Consider the following 16,691-nt stretch of genomic DNA (forward strand, 5'->3'; position numbering starts at 1 on the left):
ACCAAGAAGGGAGGCTGGGCCAGTAGTAAACTCAGAGGAATGATCTGCAATGTCAAGACAAAAATCACAGAACTGTCACTGTGCTGTGTTCTCCCAGCTCTGAGTAATCTGCAGGTTTCAAATTCTACAATCTGCTGTAGACTTCTCAAAGTGGAGAGGACAAAAGGTTTTAGGACATCCTGTGGCTATCACTTGCTGGTGAAATTTGGTTATTTTTGCATTTCTCTCCCTGTTTCTGAAACAATTTGTAGTTCAGCCATGCAGAGCACCCCATGGAAGGCCTAGAGATGAGAAGGTGATCCCATCAATGTACCTAAATATCTGAAGGGAGGGTGTAAAGATGGAGTTGGGCCCTTTCCAGTGATCCCAAGTGATGGGACAAGACTTAAAGTGTTCACAGACCCAGTTTGAATGGTAAAAAGCTGAAAGATAATTATATTTCTACAGGTTTTGTGAAAATTGGCAGCAGAGCAGGGCTAAAGTAGCTCAGATGGGACAACGTGAGACTGAAGATCTAAAGGTCCTGGTTCAATCTCAGGCTTCAGCAGTTTTTTCCTGTTGGTTTTGGTGGCCAGTGCTGGGTTTCCCACATGTGGACATCCAGGAGAGGCCAGGAATGGGTTATGAAGATGTTGAAGGGACTGAAGAATCTCTCCTATGAGACAAGGATGAAAGATCTGCTCAGCCTGGAGGTGAAGAAGATCAGGGGGGGTCTGGTCAGTGTATAACTGAGAGCACAAAGGTGATGGAGTTGGGTCCAGGAGATCACCATGGGATGATGGAGTGGTCCCCAGTGACAGGACAAGAGAAAATGTAACACAGGAGGCTCCCTTGGAATATTTTGTGCCAGCACAGGCTGCCCAGAGAGGTTGTGGAGTCTTCATCCTTGACATGGGCTTGGGCAACTGGCTGCAGGTGGCCCTGATTGAGCAGGAGGTTGGACCAGAGAACCTCCAAACTCCAAACTTTTTGAATCTGTTAAAAAAGGACATGGTTTTACAGTTCAAGGGCTTCAGTGACACAAAGTTGGGGTTTTTGTCACCTCAATCTTGAACTGCCTGTTCCTATGTCGTGGGCTGCCCCATAAGGAGGCAGCAGTGTTGACCTAGGGGTTTATGCAGAAAATCTAAAATGTCCTTTGGGAAAATGCCCTATGAAAAAGAGGGATTTCAGTCTGAACAACAACTGACCTTGAAGCAAAACCTCTCCCTAAAATTTGTATTTTTCCATACTGATGAGTTGCCATGTGCACTTGTTGCTCATAGGGAAACAGCTCCAGATCTTTAATGAACTTTTCTCCCCTTCCTGGAGCTGTTTCTCCTCCTGCAGTGGCCTTTTTAACAGAATAGCATTCGATGGGAAGGCATCCTGAAGGGTTTTACAACTGAGTAACTGTGTTTTCTGTCTTTGTTTTCCATCCCTTTCTGACTAATTCATGATCTGTGGAGACCTTCAGGCAAACAGCAGAGACAAGACTTGAATTACCAAAAAGAAAAAAAAAAAAAAAGTAAGTCAGAAGCAGTGAAACTTCGCTGATTTCTCAAAGATCAACCCCAAAACTCATCTGGTCTCTTGTCCATAACAGAGCAGACTTTTTTTTTTTTTTTTTTCTCCTTTTCATTCCAGTCTTTAAACTCTGGATATAACCCTATCAGATCCTGCAAGACTTCCAGGACATAACTTCCCTGATATGGATGGGAATAACAACTTCTACATAAATCAGTGCCATCATGACCTGCTTAAGCTTTAATAATCCCATGGACAAATGATTTTATCAGCAGCCACCACCCACCTGCAGGTAGGGCCAGAACATCTTTTGCCTTCCTGCTTAGTCCATCAAACCCAACTGCTGCTGATACAGGGAAGACCTTTGCAGACCTGACCCACTGGGTCCTCTGGGTCCAGGATCCTCTGGGTCAAGCATCCACCAGGTAGAAAATGACCCTTTATTCTTATTATCTGTGCTTGCATCAAAATCAGCCATGAGCTCCATGGTCTTCTAAGTTGGCCAGAGCCCCCTGCATGGTCTATGTGCAGGATTTAATTAGATGAAATTTGTCTCTTGGGTTTCATTTAGTTCTGAAAACAGATGTCAGGCAGTTGTGGGTGTACATCCCAGGCCTTGCCTCAGGTGTAAGCACAAGCTTCCATACTGTGCTCTGCTAAACTCCTCTGACCCCATCTACCACACCAGACAAATGCAGCCCTAAGAGCAAAAGCAAATCAGATACCAGAAAAACAGTGGGGATTAGAGAGCAGGGGGATGGCAAAGCTTTAGCAGTCCAGCAAACCTGCTAAAGAATATTTTGACCTGGTGCTAGACTCATGGTTTAGCAAGTGTGCTGGAAATATCACTAAGGTGAGGGCTTGAGCACTTCCCATCACTCTTCAAGCTGTTTAAATGTGCTAATTCCTGTCCTCCCAGGCAGTGCCAGACACAGTTCAGGGGACAGCAAGGGGCAGAACCAACCCCAAAGAGGTTGTTTAGACATAATAAACATATTTCTGCTGGGGGAGTGGAGGAAAGAGGTTTTAGCACCAGGACAGATTTGCCCCACCATGTGGCTCCATCAAGCAGGATGGAGAAGTTGTGTTTGCTTTTGGCAATTTACTTCTTCCTGCAGTGAACCTGGATATATCCCACAAACTCCCTCCTTGAGGGGCCACCTGAACCTTTATCTCAGGCAGTCTGGAAGGGTTTGCCATAGTGAAGAGAAGCATTCTGTGTAAGGATTTTATTATGAACAGATAACCCCAGCCAGCTAGAGGAAATCCCCTGGATTTAAACTAGTCGAAAAGTAAGCAAGAATTTTTAGGGGTGAAAAAGATTTTGGGTGGGGATATCAGGTGCAGTTGCTTTGTTCTTACTTGTCTCTGGATGTCTGCTCATGGACAACACTGAAGGATTCACAATCTGAGCTGGCAGTGTTCTGATGGAGGTACCACTGAGACCTGGGCTTGCTCACCACTAACACAGCTGTGGGGTCCTGCACAAGAAAGAAGCTGCAATCAAATTGCTTTGCAGCCTGATCCACAGCTCTGGGAAGGCAAAGAAAAAGCTCCCACTGATGCCAGCAGTCAGTTTCTCATCTTCACACTGCAGGGCATAAAGGAATCCCCAGGGATCATAATGCCAGAAGGGATGTAAGCATCCTATTCACCCCAGTGACCAGGCTCCCCCCCAGCTGAAACAACTTCCACTCAAGCCTCAGTGCCAAAACTCATCAAGTTTCCCTCTCTTTGCACCAAAAGAGGGTTAAAAGCAGCCCTGGGTGGATCTTGCTCATAGGGAGGTGGCAGGGGAAGGTGCAGGATGAATAAGGATAGTGGGCGGCAGGCAGGGTGGGGGAGGCTGCCCTGCCAGCACCTTCCCCCAGCCCCCCCCCCACAGATCTCCCTCCTCTCACCACTTTTCATGGCTTTTCGGCACCGTCTCCCCCTTATCCCCTCCCCCCCCCCCCCACATTGATCAATCACCACGTCGGATCCCGATCCGATTCTCCCCAACCCCTGCGCAGCGCGGCTCCAGCCCACAGCTCTCCCCCACAAACCCTCGCAGCTCTGACCGCCCTTGCTGGATTTTTTTTTTTCCTAGTGATTTCTACCTCTTTCTCTTCATGCCATCGGTTCTGATTTGCTGCTCTTGTCCTTCTCCCACCATCCCCCATTTTTGTTTTTGTTTTTTTTTTTAGCTCCTTTTCCATCCTGACCATGCAGCCCCGGAGCTGAATGATGGATGCTGAGATGCGGGAGAGGAGAAATCCTTACCAGGAGGTTTAATCCCTTTCCTCCAGAGGGGAGAAAATAGGGAGGAAAAAAGGGGAAAGGGGAGGGGAGGAAGGGGGGGAAAAGAGGGATGGGGGAAAGGGAAAGGAAAGGAAAGGAAAGGAAAGGAAAGGAAAGGAAAGGAAAGGAAAGGAAAGGAAAGGAAAGGAAAGGAAAGGAAAGGAAAGGAAAGGAAAGGAAAGGAAAGGAAAGGAAAGGAAAGGAAAGGAAAGGAAAGGAAAGGAAAGGAAAGGAAAGGAAAGGAAAGGAAAGGAAAGGAAAGGAAAGGAAAGGAAAGGAAAGGAAAGGAAAGGAAAACTGTGCCCAGATCTCTTCATATGCCTGGAAAAGTTCCCACTGAAGCTACTTTTAGATGCAGGTCACACCAGGGGTTACAGAAGGAGTCTTTGCTCAGTTGTGTTTTATGGGGTCTGACAGAAGACCCCAGACCTCTGATTTACAGTCCCTGTGAATCACTGCTGCGGTGTCAATATCTGCCCTGATGAAAAGGCCATAGGGTGAGGAATACATAACCCCAGCTCTATTTTTCTGATTTTTTTTTTTTTTGTGTGTGTGATTGTTTGCATTCCCATGGGGTGTTTCTCCTTTCTCCTCATGGTCTTGTAGGACTTGGTGTAACTTGTAGGACTACACATCTGCTTTGTCCTTTGCTCTGGCTGGCTTGAGGAGACAGCAATCCTTTGATTGATGCCTCAGTTTCACCCATCAGGATGTTGGACAAAATCCTGCAGAGTTTCTTTGGAAAGGGACTCTGAGATCTGACAGAGCAAGCCAGGATGTAGATGGAGGCAGACAGCACACATAGACAACAAAAGACATTACCAGCCCTGAAGATTCATTTTCTAAATTACCTGGCAGCTACAAGCATCAGGGAAAGAAAGGATTATTATTTGCATGTCATGGGAGCAATAATCCCACAATTACTACATGAAGGCATGAAGACATCAAGGCTTGGTTTGTGCTGCTGTGCAGAGCTCTGGGAGGTGCAGCATCAGCAAGCCATGAACAGAGAGCTTCTGTGCTGTCAGAAGGGGAACCCCATCTTTTCTGCAGCTGTGTCAGGTCCAGATTGGGATGGAAACCAACTGTGCTCACATGAAGAGGTGAATCTTGCAGCCCTTGCAGCAATGGGTGCTCAGGAGATGCCTTCCAGACCCCCTGACACATTGGTTCTGTGCCTCTTCTGCTTTGCCCTCTCCCAACCTGTCTGAGCAGGTGAGGTTGACCTCTAACATCTTGGCAAAAATGGATTTGCCCCTGTACTCTGCGCTGGGCAGAAAATGAAAAAGAAAAAAACAGAAAAAAAAAAAAGAGAAAAAAAAAAAGCAAACCCCATCTATTTCAGATGCAGCTGCTGTCCAGGAGGTTCTCTGAACACTGAATGCTAAAACTGGAGAATAAAACAGTTCCTTAGAGCTACTAAAGAAAGCAAATAGCCAGAAAAAATACCTCTGAAGGGGTTTGGTTTGAGTATTTATAGCTGATTAATTAATTATAATTTAGATTGTGATTTGGGCTGCTAAGTACTTGGGGGGGCAGTGGGCTACCCGTATTATTGGTTTGAATTTTATTTTATTTGTGACTTCAGGGTGAGAATGGAAGAAAAGGAAAGAACACATAGCACTGCTCATTCCATGGGGAAATTGGCAATTTAAATATCATAGAATCATAGAATTGGCTGGGTTGGAAAGGACCTCAGAGATCATCAAGTCCAACCCTTGAGCCACCGTTGCGGTTGCCAGCCCATGGCACTGAGTGCCACATCCAGTCTCTTTTGAAATATCTCCAGACACGGAGAATCCACTACTTCCCTGGGCAGCCCATTCCAATGTCTGATCACCCTCTCCATAAAGAAATTCTTCCTAATATCCAACCTAAACCTCCCCTGTCACAACTTGAGACCGTGCCCTCTCGTCTTGCTGAGAGTTGCCTGGGAAAAGGGACCAACCCCCCCCCTGGCTGCAACCTCCTTTCAGGGAGTTGTAGAGAGTGATGAGGTCTCCCCTGAGCCTCCTCTTCTCCAGCCTCAACACCCCCAGCTCCCTCAGCCTCTCCTCATAGGGTCTGTGCTCGAGTCCCTTCACCAGCCCAGTTGCCCTCCTTTGGACCTGCTCCAGAACCTCAATCTCCTTCCTGAAATGAGAGGCCCAGAACTGGACACAGGACTCAAGCTGTGGCCTCACCAGGGCTGAGTACAGAGGCAGAATCACTTCCTTGGACCTGCTGGCCACACTGTTCCTGATCCAGGCCAGGATGCCATTGGCCTTCTTGGCCACCTGGGCACACTGCTGGCTCATGTTCAGCTTCCTGTCAATCCAGACCTGCTCCAGGACCTTGATATCCTTCCTGAACAGAGGGGCCCAGAACTGGACACAGGACTCGAGGAATAGGCAACTTGTAAAAAAATTATTTTAAAAAAACCCAGAAAAAGGAACTGTGGAGCTCCTTTTGCTGCTTATGAGATAAGGAATTTTTTTATATTATTTTCCTGCTCAGGTTGGGATTTAATCTGGGGCAAGAGTGAATATTTTTTCTGTCAGGCTTTGTTAGCACCTAGGAGGTGACAGATTGGGGAGAGTTTGGGAGCCCATGCAGAAGGGTGGGTGGATTTCAGTTTCCTTCCCAACAAGCATATGTAGCACAGAGAACATCCTCAGCAAAACTCTGAAAGTTCAAGAAAGCACTTCATGTAAATAGCATAAAAATCCAGTCCAGGGGTGATTTGAATTACTAGATTGGGTGTAAGTGTTTAAACAACATTTAGATTTCTTTTTTTTTTTTTGAAAAAAAAAGAAGTTTGGAAACTTCTTTGGTTTGTGGAAGTCCAACTATGATAGAATCACAGATGAGAGGTTGGAAGGGACCTCAAGGATCATCTGGTACAACTTTTTAAATATTATTTTATTATGTCTCAGCACCCTCTTAAGATGAATTAAAACTTTCCAGAGTGGAGGAATCCATCACTTCCCCTGGGAGACCATTCCAGTGTCTGACTGTCCTCAGGGTGAAAAGTTTTCCTCTTGTATTCAATCAGAATCTCCCCAGGAGCAACTTGTGGCCATTGCCCCTTGGCTTGTCCATGGGATTCCTTGGAAACAGGGAGTCTCCATCTTCTTTGTACCCCCCCTTTAAGTTCTGGGACATCCTAATAAGGTCTCCCCTAAGCCTTCTCTTCTCAAGGCTGAACCAACTCAGAATTTCTCAACAATCTTCTATAATCTCTCCTGACAAGCAATTGGAAATGTCAGGAAGAAAAGCTGCTCTGCAGCAGAACCAGAAACACTGCAAGTCCCAGGCAAGCAGAAACCAGATTAAAAAGAAAAACAAAAGACAGGAGACACAAATGAAAAATGTTTTAACGAGGAAATCTCAGTAGCTGTGGTCAGAAGATGCTGAGCAGGTGTCTTGGCCCCCAGGGATTTTGGAGGAATCAATTCCAGGTTCCCCTTTCTTTCACCCTGACACGGGGAAACTCCTCGAGTCATTTGGAGTCAGGTTTTCTGCCTCCAATATTTTCCTGCCAGCCTGGTTACGTGGGAGCTTCTCTGCCCCAGTTTTCAAGCAGAACTTCTCACAAATTGACAGAGGAGGCTTTGGCACCTCCACAAGAGGAGTGAGAGCGAGAAAAGTGGATGGAGGAGGAGGAGGAGAAATGAAATGGGCTTTTGAAACCCATCAAATTAGCATAGAAACCGGTGGCAGCTCTTTTTTTTGCTCGACCTGAGTGAGAGGCAGTGCAGTTGCCTGCTGATTTTGAAGCCACCCCTTTAAAGATCCTGATGGGTGGTAAAAGATGTGCTGGGTTGCCTGGTGCTGGAGGGAAAGAGACTTTTACAGCAACAGCACCAGCTTGTAAAAGCAGTTTAGGTTATTTTGACTACAGATTTCCACACAGGCTCCCTTAATGTTGTGGCCATTAAAAAAAAAACCAAACCAAAAACACAGACACACACACAAAAAAATACAGCCCAAAGCCCAGATAGCTAAATAAAACCAGAAGGGTTTGCAAAGCCACTGAGAATGTGGGGGGTTTTCAGCCTCAGGATTTTTAGGTCCTAAGGTCTCAGATCACCTCTAGCTTTAGACATTTAGCTGAAGTTTTTTAAGTTAAGAGCACTTTTTTTATGCTTTTTTTTTCTCAGCCTCTCAGTGTAGTCAGTAGAGGCAAAACTTAATTCTTTTTCAATTTCAGTGGTTCCCTGGGGAAAGACCTCCTAGCTCAGGGCTTGAACAGTCAGCTTTCCCTGCCAAACAGATGAGTGTTTCTAAGCTGGATGATACTTCTGGAGCAAAATCTGAAGAACCAACACCCAACCTGTGTGTTCAGGTAACAAAATTTACCTTGGATTTCCTACAGACCCCAATTCATAAGCACCCAAGTCTTGCAGCTCAGCTCATGGGTCTGGCTTGTAAAATTTCCATAGAATCTATAGAATTGTCAGGGTTGGAAGGGACCTTAAAGATCATCTGGTCCAAACCCCTTGCCATGGGCAGGGACATCTCCCACCAGATCAGATTGCTCAGAGTCCCATCCAACCTGGCCTTAAAAACTTCCAGGGATGGATGGGGCTTCCACCTCCTCTCTGGGCAACCTGTGCCAGGGTCTCACTATCCTCACGGGGAAGAACTTTTTCCTACTGTTTAATCTGAATCTCCCCTCTTGTTTGAATCCTTTTCTCCTTGTCCTATCACTCCGTGACATCCTAAAAAATCCCTCCCCAGCTTTCTTGTAGCTCTGGAAGGCTCTAATAAGGTCTCCTTGGAGCCTTCTCCTCTCCAGACTGACTAACCCCAACTCTCTCAGTCTGTCCTCATAGGAGAGTTTTGCTCCAGCATAGCTGCGCCCACACAGGGGAAAAGGTCTTGGCATTTAGGAAATACAAATTCCAAACTTCTGATAGCTCTCTGAAACTGAAATCACCCCAGGAGATGAGGTGAAACCAGGTTTGGAGCTCTCTTGAACCTGGCCAGCACCATCCATCAAGTCTACAACAGGACAAGATCAGATTTGCTTCTAGCTGAGGACCAAGTCCTTCCCAAGTTAATGGACAACAAATGGTCACTCACTAAGATTTTCTTTCCTTGGGTCCTCTTGGTTGTGGCTGAGAAGTGGCAATGTAGAAAAAGCTTTTTTTTTTTTCTTTCCAGCCCTGTAAATGTTGCTGTGTTGGTGAGTGACAGGGGAAACAGTGACACAGCACAGCAAAGCTGCTGGAACCTGAGCCTACTCACTAGAAACTTCCTAAGGATGGTTTTCCAGGAGAATGGGGTTTGACATCATGATTCCAGACTTCTAAAAACTTGATTTATCAGTTTATGGATGCAGTGATAAGCAATCCCAGTGGCACATGTGGGAATTAGGTGCCAGCATCCCTGGCATGACCTGTGAGAGCTTCAGCTAGGAGTGGTGGGGAGGGAAATGAGATATTTCTTCCCCAGGTGTGTTCTTTTGGAGGAGATTTGACATAAACGAGGCAAACAAATGAAAGGGGAGTGACAGGAAAAGAAGGCAAAACTGTGCAAACTTCTCAACAGCTGCAAATATGCCTACAGCCATCTGCAGCATCAGTCCTGGGGGATTTGTTTCACTCCAGGATAGGGGGTTGTCTAGATAAAGAGTTAAAAGATGATCTCACAAACTGTAGCCAAGCCAGGCAGTGTTTGTAAATGTAGAAGAGAGATTTCCTGATGAATCATTTTGGTTGGAAAAGACCTTTAAGATCATCAAGTCCAACCCTTAACCCAGCACTGCCAGCTCCATCACTAAATCATGTCCCTCAGCACCACATCTCTTTTAAATACCTCCAAGGGTGGTGACTCTATCAGTTCCCTGGGCAGAATATGAAGGAGATTCATTGAGTTAAATTTTCTGGATCATCTGTTCCCCTGGAGCACTGCATCCATCTCTGGAGCCCTCAACACAGGAAGGACATGGACCTGATGGAGAGGGACAAGAGAGATCCATAAAAAATGATCAGGGGATGGAAAACCTCTCCTGTGAAGACAATCTGAGGGAGATGGGGTTGTTCAGCCTGGAAAATAGAAGGTTCCAGGGAGACCTAATAGTGACCTTCCAGTATCTGAAGGAGGAATACAGGAGAGATGAAGAGGGACTGTTTGCAAGGGCCTGGAGTGATAGGATGAGGAGCAATGGTTTGAAATTAGAGTGGATTTAGATTGGGTATTAGGATAAAAGTTCCTTACCATGAGGGTAGTGGGAAAATAGAGGAGGTTGCTCAGGGAGGTGGTTGAAACTTCATCCCTGGAGATACTCAAGGTAAGGCTTAAGGAGGTTCTGAGCACCCTGATCTCGTTGAGGGTGTCCTTGCTTCCTGCAGGGAGTTTGAACTAAATGACCTTTAGAGGTCCCTTCCAACCCAAATCATTCCATGATTCCATGCCACACAGGTAAGGATGCTAACACACCTCTTCGAGCCCCTCCTCGCCCCCTCCTTCTCCCATCTTGCATACTCCCCAGTCAGGTTGAGTCCAGAAATTTTGCCTCCAAATGCCATTGTGGGATTTCACAGCATCCCCTGTCCTCCTCTTACCTCCTCCAGGGAGAATTTGCTTTCCTCTTCAGGTGAAACTTCTTCTTTGCTGCTTTTTGTAAGTGGGTGGACACAGCCTGGAGCTGCTGGGGCAGCTGAGCTGAGGGGGTGGGCAGCAGAGACAGCAAGCAAGTCAGTGTTCTGGGAATGTGTTACTAGTTATTCTTCCTCCCATCTGGAGGGTTTCTGCTGTCAGTCAATCCTGGAGACCAAAATGTCCCTCTTGGGTCCTTTCCCCTGTAGCAGTCAACTTTGCCAGCTCATTTTATTGCTGTAGGTGACAGAAATAGTGGAGTTGGGAAGGGAGGGTCCAAATCAGAGTTGAAGAAAAGCTGAAAAATGAGATAACTGATCTTTTTTTTCCTCTCCCTGCTATGTCCTTTCATGAAACTGGTCACTTTTTAATGGAATATTCCACAGCCTGCTCTGAGAGCTGCACACACACAACCTGTCCTGTACATGACATCCTTGTACATAGTTGAGATTGGAGTGAATAGAGGAAGGGAAGCAAGAAAGCTTTAAATCAACTCAAGGAGGTTAATTTGGGGGCAACTCCACCTTCTCCCTTCTTCCATGTGATGGTCAGTTCTCTTGCTGAACTAACAAGGATGCCAGAAATACCAACAAGCAGTAATTATCAAAATTATAAAGTTTCACCTGCTTTAGAGAAAATCTCCATGGCCAGATGCAGTAGAGCTATTAAACATGGTACCACCAAGAGCTGAAGATGTTCCAGCACCTCTAGTTTTTTAGGATGACTAAAGCAAAGGTTGCCCCACAGCTTCCTATATCAGAGGTTTTCTAGAACCACCGACTGCTGGTGTGGTGAACCTGTGGCCATACCCAGCACTTCCATCCTCCCCTTGGGACCTCAATGAAATCATCTTCAGACCCAGCCTGCAGAGTCCAAATTTTCTCATTAAATGTTTTGTCAGCATTCAGAGAGCTGGAATGGCTGGAGAAAGCTGCAAAATTAGAAAACAAGGGAACCAAGTTGGGAACAAGTGGTATTTCTTATTTTGCCCTCCTTTAGCTTGAGGTAAAGGGTCCTTCCCTGATCCATTTGCTTGTGGGATCTGAGGACTTCCTGGCAGATGGTTTTAGGCAGGATTATTCCACAGGGACTGACATTCCTTGATGTAAACCATCTCACATCACTGCCATGGGCATGGGTTGATGGCAGTGGAGTCAGGGATGAGGTCTTTTCTATATAGGATCAAAACTTAGTTGACAAGAAGGCTCCATGTGGGTCCTCCCTTCCCATATCCTCTGTGCCTGTTGTGTTCCTCAGATCCCAAACTTCTGCTATCATGACAGATGACATGATGACATGACAGTGAGTATTTTATGGAAGGTGGCACTGCTGGATGTTTTAAAATTAAGCAAGCATCCTCCAAAAAGAGTTTTGATCTCCAATATCAACAGCGAAGAGGAATAAAATTACTTCAAAAGCTGGTTCAAACCTCAGTGTTTTTCCTGATTTCTGTGGCTTGTACAACTTCTCCCCTTTTTTTAAATCAATAAATAACTTGATTATAAGTAAGTAAATAACTCGGGGAGAGGAGGGAGAGGAAAAAGAAAATCTTGAGTTATCATGACTTCTTCATTCACTTGGTGATTCCTAATGAAACTTGAACATCTTCAATGTCACCACCCACTGTGGCAGTGGAGAGGGCCATCCAGAAGAATGAAATTTAGGTTTGGGAAGGTGGTTCCCAAACATTACATATGGCACAACATCATTCCTAAGTGATCTACAATACTTTTCTGGGAGCTGTTGCCCTTCTTGAAGGACAAGGAAAAGCTCTCTGAGAGCTGCTGTGTATTAACTGTTTGAAACTTTTGAATTTACAGCTATCACAGATCTTTTACCAGTTCAGATCCATTCCTCAGAATTCTGCTTTCTAACTTGACCACATATTCTTCATCCCTTGTGTTTGTTTCCTCCAGAGCCACAGATGACACTCAGTCTCTCCTAGGTTTTGCCATGGTAGGCAAAATATTCCAAGTGTTTCTTGTTTTATGTAATAAATTCTCCCTTCCCAGATGAATCCCAAAGCCCTTTTTGTCCATGTTCTATGTCAGTGGTGACCCAGGCTTCTGTAGTCTCTTCTATCACCTCCAGTCCATCATCCTGAAAGGAGGTTGTAGGGAGGTGGGTGTTGGGCTCTTCTCTCAACTAAATAATGCTAGGACCAGAGGAAATGGCCTGAAGTTGCACCAGGGGAGGTTTAGACTGGAAATGAGGAAGAATTTCTTTACTAGGGGAGTAGTCAGGCACTGGAATGGGCTGCCCAGGGAGGTGGTGGAGTCCCCATCCCTGGAGGTATTGAAAAACCATGTGGATGATGCACTTCAGGACATGCTCTAGTGAGTGATACAGATATTATTCCATATTTTTACCAGGGGAGGAAATGTTGACAGCTGGACACAGGGATCTCAGAGGTTTTTTCCAACTGTGACAAATCTATGATGCTCTTCCCTACACGGTCTCCTCATTCTTGACCTCACCTTTGTTCTTCTGAGATGAGCTGTCCTCTTCTGCCCTATTCCTTCCACCTCCTCCCTTTCCAATCAAGTTTGAGGTAAAAACTCCGGAAAGTCACAGGAGTTCCTAAGGAACAGGCTCAGAGAACAGCTCAGAGATGTTGACGCCAGCATCCTGAAGGTGCTGGGTTTTCCGGGCTAACGTGAGCACTCGTAGCTCTTACAAATAAAAAGGAATCAGAGAAAAAAAAGGACTTAAGAGGTGTGTGAGTAATCCAGCATCATCCACAGGGCCACGTGCTGGGATAACACAGAAAAACACAAGCAGAGAACACAGAGTGCTTTCACCTGCATTTTAACTCTCCCCCCAGGGGAAGGGGAAGGCAGGCGTCACTGCTGCAATTAGGGAAACTGAGGCACAGCCATGAAGTTTGAAGAGATTTGGTTAATTTTGGTAAAGAGTTTAAACTCTTTGGTTTGGGGTTTTTTGTTTTTTGGGTTTTTCTTGTTTGTTTTCTGTCTTTTGTGTGTGTTCTTTGTTTCTAGGGGTTTTTTTGTTTTCACTTTGTCGCTGTGGTTTTGGGTTCTGGTGGGGTTTTTTTGGTGTTTTTTCTTTCTTTTTTGGTTTTTTGGGGGCTTTTGTGTGTGTGTGGTTTAGGGGTTTTTTTGGTTGGTTTTGTTTTTGTCTGTGGGTTGCATCTCCCTGAATTCTTCAGTAAAATTTGATTGAATTGCATGACAGGAAGACAAAACTGTGAACTCCTTCAATTCCCTGGTAAAAGAACCCAGAGTAATTGGATGCTCCAGTGCCTTTGGATCTACCCATGATGTCTACCCAAACTGACTCATCTTCACCCCTGTCCTGGTTTGGGCCAGGATAAAGGTGATTTTCTGTCTTGGACTTTTGCTTTCAGCTGAGTCTCTTGGAAGGAGCTGCACTTGCTGAAATGAACAGCAAGTTTCTCAGGCAGTCTCTGCTGCTGGGACTGATCCCACTCCATGTTTAGAGTTCCAGCTGGAGAATGGGGTGCAGAACCAAGGCCACTGCTCAGCTCTGAGGAACATTTTGCCCTCTGGAAGGAGAAAAGGAGTCAAGAGGTCCCACCTGCAGCCCTCCTTTGGGGAGGAACAGACAAGAGAAATGGGCAGAATTGACCAAACAGAGGATTCCATCCCATCCACCTCATCCTCAGGAGAAATTGGAGGGATCACCAGGGGCAAAGCCCTTCCTGCTTCCCCTTCTTCCCCTGTTCCTGTTTGTTTGGGCATCCTGGGAGGATTCCATCCCTTCCTCTGCCTGTGCTCCTGATCCATACCAGCCTGAATCTGTGTGTTCCTGCCTCCAGCTCCCCACTGCTGCTGACCCCAGGAGCCCAGCCTAGACTTTCCCAGGGCTGCCCTGCAGCCTTGGTGGGGATGGGAGAGTTATTGGGGGAAAGGGGGGAGGAACCTGGCATTAACTTTCCTGTAGATTTGTATAGATTCAGTCCTTTTTCCTCTTAATCATTCCTGTTTCATTAAAGCTGTGTAGTTTAGTTTCCAACCCATCAGTCTCTCTCCCTTATTCTCTCTCCTTTCTTTATCAGGGAGGAGATGGGGATTAATAGAGAGAATCTGGTATTTGGTTTAATTGCTGGGCCAGTGTTAAACCATTACAACCCCACACCCAAAGTCCTACTGATGCCTCTTCCCCTTCTTGCAGACAAATATGACCTCGTACTGCTTTTGGCTCTTCCATGGGATGTCCTGGAGTCCTTCAAGGACCCTCTGATGAAGGTTGAACACCCAAAGCACCCTGCTCCCCTAGAAGACTTTCACAGCAAAGTGATCTCCATTTTGCACCCAGCTGGTGTCTGTTCCACCCTCTGACTTTCCCACCTCCAAAGAAAGCTGCAGCTCAGCAAGGGGAACAAACACACCATAGAAGGGAAGAGATCTCTGCCAAGTGCTGCAAAAATGGGACACAGATGGTGTCTGAAATGAGAACGGAAGTATATTTGGGAGTTCTGGGAATGACATAGCCTTGCAGAGCTGGCAACAGATGAGACACAAGTAATTCAGAGCAGGTGATAGAGAATTTTGAAGGAGCTCCGCAGAGCTATGACCTGGTCTGAGAAAAAACCAACAGAAAACAACAACAACAACAAAAAAACCCAAAGCACTTCAACAAATGGCTCTGTAACGATAGGAATGTGTAAATCTGATTTTATTTGTATATAGCTCTGATTCTTTTGATAGCCCACTCTTAATCACAGCTGTTTTGTTGGCTGCTTGGGTGTGCTGGTTGGCCACCCCTAATAGAAATATATAGGTATGATGCTTTTCCCTGTTCCTGATATAAAGTTTGTGTTTGTCCTCTACCCATCAGGTTGGAATAGACCTCAGATGGTCATCTGGTCCAATCCCCTGCTCTGGAAGGTCTTCCTAGAGCTCAGCACCACATCCAGGTGGCTTTTAGAATATTTCTAAGGAGACTTCACAAGGGCAACCAGTCCCAGGTCTCTCTTAATCATCTTCCTGGCCCTTTTCTGGACTCTCTTCAATAGCTCCGTGTCTCTCTTGTACTGAAGAGCCCAAAACTAAGCCCAAAAACCACAGGAAACACTGCTGAAGCCCGGGATTGAACCAGGGACCTTTAGATCTTCAGTCTAACGCTCTCCCAGCTGAGCTACTTCAGCCCTGCCCTGCTGCCAATTTTCACAAAACCTGTAGAAAAATAATTATCTTTCAGCCTTTCCAGACCAGTTCTGTTGACTTCAGGTTGTGAGTCAAAGAAATTGTTCCAGGGAATAGGATATAGACAGGCTGGGCTCCAAATTCAAGGGCTCCAACACAGCCTCTTCAACACTGGATGTGAGCTCTGGAGATGTGTATGGCTTTAGAAAAGATTCTGGGGGATGTATAAATGGGGATCAGGGGGGAAAAGAACCCCTTGAGATTAAAGAAAGGTTCTGTCACTCACAAATCATTGCAAGGAAAATGAGAAGGTGAAGTTAGAATCATAGAATGGTTTATGTTGGAAAGGAACTTAAAGATTGTCGCTGTTTAACACTGACAATTAAACCAAATACCAGATGCTCTCTATTGAGACCCTCCCTTCCTTGATAAAGAAAGGAGAGAGAAGAAGGGAGAGAGACTGATGGGTTGGAAACTAAACTACACAACTTTAATGGAACAGGAATGAGAAATAGGAAAAATTACTAAATCTATACAAATATACAGGAAAATGGATCCCAAGTTCCTCCCCCTTCCCCCAGTAACTCTCCCATCCCCACCGAGGCTGCAGGGCAGCCCTGGAAAAGTCCAGGCTGGACTCCTGGGCTCAGCAGCCGTGGGGAGCTGGAGGCAGGAACACACAGATTCAGGCTGGCATGGATCAGGAGCACAGGCAGAGGAAGGCATGGAATCCTCCCAGGATGCCCAAGCAAACAAGAACAGGGGAAGAAGGGGAAGCAGGAAGGGCTTTGCCCCTGGTGATCCCTCCAATTTCTCCTGAGGATGAGGTGGATGGGATGGAATCCTCTGTTTGGTCAATTCTGGCCATTTCTCTTGTCTGTTCCTCCCCAAAGGAGGGCTGCAGGTGGGACCTCTTGCCTCCTTTTCTCCTTCCAGAGGGCAAAATGTTCCTCAGAGCTGAGCAGTGGCCTTGGTTCTGCACCCCATTCTCCAGCTGGAACTCTAAACATGGAGTGGGATCAGTCCCAGCAGCAGAGACTGCCTGAGAAACTTGCTGTTCATTTCAGCAAGTGCAGCTCCTTCCAAGAGACTCAGCTGAAAGCAAAAGCACAAGACAGAAAATCACCTTTATAGTAGCCCAAACTAGGACAGAGATCATCGAGTCCAAACCCCCTGCCAAAGCAGGACCAC

At 46.0% G+C, this 16,691-nt stretch overlaps 1 non-coding gene across 1 annotated transcript; it reads right to left on the bottom strand.

Annotated features, from left to right (window-relative positions):
* Positions 1 to 15,429: 15,429 nt before the first annotated feature.
* On the bottom strand, positions 15,430 to 15,502 carry TRNAF-GAA. Its single transcript has one exon. It is a non-coding gene; the product is annotated as a tRNA-Phe (tRNA).
* Positions 15,503 to 16,691: the final 1,189 nt, after the last annotated feature.

The sequence above is a fragment of the Calypte anna genome, unplaced genomic scaffold (genome assembly GCF_003957555.1).
Source record: "Calypte anna isolate BGI_N300 unplaced genomic scaffold, bCalAnn1_v1.p scaffold_79_arrow_ctg1, whole genome shotgun sequence".
In the NCBI taxonomy this organism is placed as follows: Eukaryota; Metazoa; Chordata; class Aves; order Apodiformes; family Trochilidae; genus Calypte; species Calypte anna.